Source organism: Plecotus auritus (genome assembly GCF_963455305.1).
Source record: "Plecotus auritus genome assembly, chromosome: 3".
NCBI classification, from domain to species: Eukaryota; Metazoa; Chordata; class Mammalia; order Chiroptera; family Vespertilionidae; genus Plecotus; species Plecotus auritus.
This window is the reverse complement of record NC_137772.1, coordinates 125,597,502-125,604,501: the sequence shown is the minus strand read 5'-3', so window position 1 is coordinate 125,604,501 and position 7,000 is coordinate 125,597,502. Positions and strand designations below refer to the sequence as shown.

The window sequence follows — 7,000 nt, the reverse complement described above, 5'->3', positions numbered from 1 at the left end:
CCCTTTAAGAGGAACTGACTGGTACTCCAGCAGCCTCCATGTTACTCAGCCACAATCCCCACAACCCAAGGTTATGGCACCTTCTCTTCCCAGCACTGGTGTAGTGGGGGAGGGACAAGATATCCCTCCCAATTATAAACTACCCAACGTAGATGTGGGACCAGCCAGTTCCATGTCTCAGCCTCTTCTACCAGTCTCAATGTGGTTTCTTTAATTCCCTAGTTGTAGGACTTCCATTCAGCTAGATTTCAGGTCAGGGGTGGGCAAACTTTTTGACTCGAGGGCCACAATGGGTTCTTAAACTGGACCAGAGGGCCGGAACAAAAGCATGGATGGAGTGTTTGTGTGAACTAATATAAATTCAAAGTAAAGGAGCAGAGGGGAGAGCAAGAGAACCCTCCGCTCTTTCGGCTCCGCAGGCCGGATAGAACAGCCGAACGGGCCGGATCCGGCCCGCGGGCCGTAGTTTGCCCACGGCTGTTTCAGGTGGTTCTGAATAACAGTTGTTCTGAAGTTTAGTTGTATTTTTGATGTGGTTGTGGGAGGATTTTAGTACTGTTTACCTATTCCACCCTCTTGACAAGAGACCTGGAATCTCTTTTTGTCACTTCCCTGAGGAGTTCCTTCCCTTTTTTCTTGTGTTAAACATCCTGTTCCTGTATCCTCTTACCTGATTGACTCTTGTTTTGGTGGAACTCATTATCCTATAATTGTCCAAGAAAGGCTGCATAAGAAGAAACATTCTTGAGACTTGGCATATCTGAAAATGTCTTTATTCTACCCTCACAGGTGATTGAGAACTTAGTTGGGTATAAAATTTTAAATTGGAAATATTTTTCCTTCAGAATTTAAAAATCATCTCATTGAACTTTTAGCTTTCAGTGTTGCTAATAAAAGTTCTTAGCCATTCTGATTTTTTATTCTTTATAAGAGACTTGTGGGACTTTGTCTCTAGTGTTCTAAAATTTCTCTTTGACGTTCCCTGGTATGGGTCTATTTTGTTGTTCTTGTTGTTTTGTTTGTGTCTATTTTTTTTTTTTTGCATTAGCACTTATGTGCTCTTTTCTCTTATAATATCATCTTTTAGTTCATGAATTCATTTCCTCCCTTTTCTTAGTTCTCTCTTTGTGTAATATCTGTTGCTAGGATATGGGATCTCCTGGACCTGGGCTCTAATTTCCCAATATTTTATCTTCTATTTTCATGAACTTGACTTTTTGCTCTATTTTCTTGGACGTTTTCTCAAATTTATCTCCCAATCCTTTTATCTAGTTTTCCTTATGTTATCTTATCTTTTATTTCTAAGAACTTTGTTGTTATTCTCTGTTATGTTTTTAATAGTAATATGGTCTTATTTTATGCTTATGGTAGTTCTAAGAGTCTCACATTTTTTAGCTCCCTGCATAGTTCCTATATACATATATATTTAAGTTTATTAATTTTCTTTTTTTCTGTTCATGGTTTTGGCCTCTATCTTTCATATTAGAGACTTTTTCTCAGTATTCTGGTCATTTCTTGTTTGTTTATATTTAAGAGTAGAGACTGAAAAGCTGATAGAATCTCTCAGCATAAGGGTAAGTGTTGTCAAATCTCAGTCTCCAATTTGGACTGTTCTGCTTGTGAGGCCATTAATGTCAATATCTTTGTGCTTTTGTGCTGGTCAGAGTCCTTAGAAAAGTTCTTCAAATATCCCACTGTAAGGTTCAATCCTAGCCGCAAGTATTCTGGCATTTCATTTATTTGGTTTCAGTATAGTACTCTTGACTTGGGTGGACCTGCTGCCTCCAGTCTGCACATGCTCCAAATAATCACTCTCTGGTTACTTTTTCTGATATTTCTCATTGCTTTAGGTAGACTCATATTAATTGGGTTTCATTTTTCTTCTGCTTACAGGAATTCTTTTAACATTCTTATAGTATGGCCTACTGGTGATGAATTATGTGAACTTCTGTATCTCTCAAAAAGAAGTCTTTATTTCAGTTTTGTTTTTAAAAGATATTTTCACCATGTGTAGATTTATAAATTAAAATATTTTTTTTCAATATTTTAAATACGTTGCTCCACCATCTTCTCACTTTCATTACTTTCTATGAGAAAATATCTGTCATCCTTATTTTATCTCTATGTAATGTGACTTCTTTCTCTGGTTATTTTTAAGATTTTCTCTTTATTATTTACACAATTTGATTATAAAGTACTCTGGTGTCATTTGTTTCATGTTTCTTTTTTTAACATTAAAATTTTAAAACATTTAATTTAATAAAACCTATGACCAAAATTATTTCACATGATTAAACTTATGCTGATTATTCAGATCCATTGTCACAAGTATTTATATTTATGACTATAAGATCTTCTTTTTCTAAATCTTTACCAACATTTATCTGTTTGAAAGATTCCTTGAGGTGGTATTTATACTTCAGTTTACAAGTAGTTGAAAAATCCTCTAGCTACTACTTGTTCAAAGGTTAAAAGTTTTCTCCAAGGTAATAGTTTTCCTCCATTCTCTGATTCTAAAAATGGGAGCCCAGGTCTTTTATCTTTAAACTAGAGGCCCAGTGCATGAAATTCATGCACTGGGTGGGGGGGTGGTCCCTCAGCCCAGCCTGCACCCTCTCCAATCTGGGACCCCTTGGGGATCGGGACTAAACCGGCAGTCGGACATCCCTCTCACAATCCGGGGCTGCTGACTCCTAACCACTCGCCTGCCTGCCAGCCTGATCACCCCCTAACCACTCCCCTGCCAGCCTGATGGATGCCTAACTGCTCCCCTGCCAGCCTGATCACCCCTAACTGCTCTCCCCTGCCAGCCCAGTCACCCCCAACTGCCCTCCCCTGCAGGCCTGGTCTCCCCCAACTGCCCTTCCTTGCTGGCCTGGTCGCCCCTAACTGCCCTCCCCTGTCAGCTATCTTGTGGCAGCCATCTTGTGACCACATAGGGGCAGCCATCTTGTGCGAGGGTGTGATGGTCAATTTGCATATCACCTCTTTATTATATAGGATTGTTTCTTATTTATTTATGACTCAGTGTTTTTCTTTTCTTTTGGTCTTCCCCTTGATCTTCCTGTCGACTTATGTTTCCTCTTTTTACATTTCTTCCTTTTTTTCAGAATCTTTCAAAAATAGCTTTCAAAGTCAATGGTCTTGGTACTAAATATGAGTCACTTGATGAATCTCTTGTTTGAAAATTTTCAGGTGAACGAACAAATTTTCTAATAGGTTATGCCTCCATTTAGGTGAGTAAGCAAACACTGGGTTTTAAATAAGGTGCTATCAGAGGAAGAGTTATCACTTTGATTTCCAATTTCCATAGTTGAATCAGATGATGTTATGTAGTTCAGTTATGCATTTCTGGTATGTATTCTCCAAGCCCCTCTCAAAATTGTTATTTCTCACTTGTTCTTTGCTTTAACCAAATTTCCATCCAGGTTAGCAGTTTGGAACAAGGTCTGGCTTGGTCTGGGCCTCAGCTGCCTAGTTACCCCTGCAACCAGGCCTTAGAGGTCTGCATCCAGCAACTGCTGACCTCAGCACTCTAACAGGCAACAACCACCTGCCTCTGCAACTGGGCAGAAGAAAAGACTATGCCAACCACTTAACCCTAGTAACAGTGGGGCCAAAATTTCACGATAGCAATTTATCTCCGGAAGGAAAGCGAGAAGCGGGAGTTTGGGGGTGACCATTTTGTTTGCCACAGAGGGAGGAGCCTGTTTCATGTTTCTTGTGTTTGAGTTTCATTAGACTTTATGGATATGTTGAATACAATTGTTTCTTCAAGTATTTCTTCAGAAACTTTAATTACATGTATATCAGGCCACTTAAATTTGTCCTTCAAGTCATTGATGCTCTGTTGAGTTTTTCCATTTTTTTATTTTTCACTGTTTCTTTTTAGATAGTTTCTATTGCTATGTCTTCAAGTTTACTAAGCTTTTCTTCTAAACTAATCCATTGTATTTTTCTTATTTCAGGCACTGACATTTTCATCTCTAGAATTTTGATTTGGGTATTTTTGGGTTTTTATTTTTATTTTTTAAATATGTTTTTATTGATTTTGGAGAGAGAGGAAGGGAAAAGAAGGGAGAGAGAGAAACATCAATATGAGAGCGAAACATCCATTGGCTCCTCCCACATCTCCCCACCCCCGGGGACTGAGCTGGAAACCTGGGCATGTGCCCCAAATGGGGAATTGAATTGGTGACCCTTTGGTGCACTGGACGATGTTCAACCAACTGAGCCACACTGGTCAGGGCGATTTGGGTATTGTTTATATCTCTGTGTCTCTATTTAACTTTTTGAATTATGGAATACAATTATAATGCTTGACTATGCTTTTCTATCAATTTTAATATTTGCTTCAAACTACAACTTCATGTAATTTTCTTACAGTCTGGGTGCATTTTTATTAATTTATTTTTCTCCTCATTACTGGCCATACTTTTCAGCTTCTCTATATGTCTGATAATCTTTGACCCATGCCAGACATTATAAATTTTTCCTTGTTGTGTGCTCAATATATTTGCATTACTATAAGTATTCTTCAGCATTGTTCTGGGATGCAATTAAGTTATTGGAAACAATTTGATCCTTTTGAGTCTTGACCTTAAGATTTGTTAGGCAGGACAATATGCATGGTTAGTCTGGAAGTAATTATTTCCTACTACTGGGTAACAACTTTCAGAATAATCCACAAAGTTCTTGGAGAATATGGGGGGTTTCCAGCCTGGCTGGTGGGAGCAAGTATTGTTCCTAGCCCTGAGTAGGCACTGGGCACCATGCCCTCTTATCGTTTGGATAGTTCTTCCCCAACTTTATGCATACATTGATCAATATTCTCCTGAATACTTGAGGGGATCCTCTGCAGATTTTTAGATTCTTTCTCCATGCAATTTTACCCTCTCCAGTACTCTGTTCTGTAAACTCCTACTACTGTGGTCTCCCCAAACTTTTTTTTTAATTTTAATAAATCTTTATTGTTCAGATTATTACAATTGTTCCTCTTTTTTCCCCCCATAGCTCCCCTCCACCCAGTTCCCACCCGACCCTCTGTCCTTACCCCCCGCCACTGTCCTCATCCATAGGTGTACGATTTTTGTCCAGTCTCTTCCCGCACCCCCACACCCTTTGCCCCTGAGAATTGTCAGTCCACTCCCTTTCTATGCCCCTGATTCTATTGTATTCACCAGTTTATTCTGTTCATCAGATTTTTTATTCACTTGATTTTTAGATTCACTTGTTGATAGATATGTATTTGTTGTTCATAATTTTTATCTTTACCTTTTTCTTCTTCTTCCTCTTCTTAAAGAGTACCTTTCAGCATTTCATATAATACTGGTTTGGTGGTGATGAACTCCTTTAGCTTTTTCTTATCTGTGAAGCTCTTTATCTGCCCTTCAATTCTGAATGATAGCTTTGCTGGGTAGAGTAATCTTGGTTGTAGGTTCTTGCTATTCATCACTTTGAATATTTCTTGCCACTCCCATCTGGCCTGCATAGTTTCTGTTGAGAAATCTGCTGACAGTCGTATGGGTGCTCCCTTGTAGGTAATTAACTGTTTTTCTCTTGCTGCTTTTAATATTCTCTCTTTGTCTTTTGCTCTTGGCATTTTAATTATGATGTGTCTTGGTGTGGTCCTCTTTGGATTCCTTTTGTTTGGGGTTCTGTGCGCTTCCTGGACTATTTCTTTCACTTTCAGTCATTATTTCTTCAAATAGGTTTTCAGTATCTTGCTCTCTCTCTTCTTCTGGCACCCCCATAATTTGGATGTTGGTACACTTGAAGTTGTCCCAGAGGCTCCTTACACTATCTTCATATTTTGGGATTCTTTTTGCTTTTTGCTTTTTCAGTTGAGTGTTTTTTGCTTCTTTGTATTTCAAATCTTTGACTTGATTCTTGCATTGCTCTAGTCTGCTGTTAGATCTCTGTATAATATTTTTAATTTCAGTCAGTGTATGCTTAATTTCTAGTTGGTCCTTTTTCATATCCTCGAGGGTCTCACTAAATTTATCTGCCTTTTCTAGAAAATTCTTGAAAAACCTTATAACTGTGGTTTTGAACTCTATATCCAGTTGTTTGCTTTCCTCCATTTCTTTCATTTGTGACCTGTTTCTTTTGGCTGCTTCCCTGAGTTGATAGAGTGGCTTTGTGTGCTAGGTGTCCTATAGGGCCCAGTGGCTCAGCCTCCCCAGTTACCGGAGGTAGACACTCTTGGTGCACCCCTTTGTGGGCTGTGTGCACAGTCTTGTTGTAGTTAAGCCTTGACTGTTGTTGGTATCACTGGGAGGAATTGACCTCCAGGCCAATTGGCTGTGAGGATCAGCTGTGTCTATGAGAACTTCTGTGCTGAAGACACCCTTATGAGACAAGACTTGCAAAAGCCTCTGTGCTCAGCTTGGATGGGGTGGAGTCTCAGGGCGGAGCAGACAGCATTGGTTTCCCATCAGCCCTGCACTAATAGGCCCCTGTGTCTCAGTGTCCCGTGGTAATCGCTGGAAGCACCTCTGAGAGAAAGCTGCCCTCAAGTTCTGCCTGCTGCCAGACAGTCCAGTTTCTCCTCAAATGAGTTTGGGTCCCCAGAGTCTTGCCCAGAACTGGAGTTCAACACAGTTGGGAGCTTTTGTCTCCCTCCCACTTGAGAAAGCCAGCCGCGTACTCAGTTGCCTGCCCTCTCCGCGCACACACGCCTCAGTACCTCTGCCTTCCGCAGTTCCTCTGAGTCCTAGTGTGCTTTTCTCTTTCCTGACAGTCCAGTTTCACCCCGTATGAGTCTGGGTTCCCAGAGTCTCTCCTGGAACTGGAGTTCAGTGCAGTTGGGAGCTTTTGTCTCCCTCCCACTTGAGAAAGCCAGCCGTGCACTCAGTTGCCAGTCCTCTCCATGTGCACGTCTCAGTACCTCTGCCTCCTGCAGCTCCTCTGAGTCTCCTTCCTTCTAGTTGTAGAATTTTCACTCAGCCAGGCTTCCTGTGGTTCTGGATGATGTCTGTTTTGTCTTTTAGTTGTAGTT

At 40.4% G+C, this 7,000-nt stretch overlaps 1 pseudogene across 1 annotated transcript; it reads right to left on the bottom strand.

Annotated features, from left to right (window-relative positions):
- Nucleotides 1-2,322: 2,322 nt before the first annotated feature.
- Nucleotides 2,323-3,311, bottom strand: LOC308244165 (TATA box-binding protein-associated factor RNA polymerase I subunit D-like; annotated as a pseudogene). The gene is made up of 2 exons: nt 3,003-3,311; nt 2,323-2,547 (listed from the first exon to the last, which is right to left on the bottom strand). The product of its transcript is annotated as a TATA box-binding protein-associated factor RNA polymerase I subunit D-like (transcript).
- Between the last annotated feature and the right edge of the window lie 3,689 nt (nt 3,312-7,000).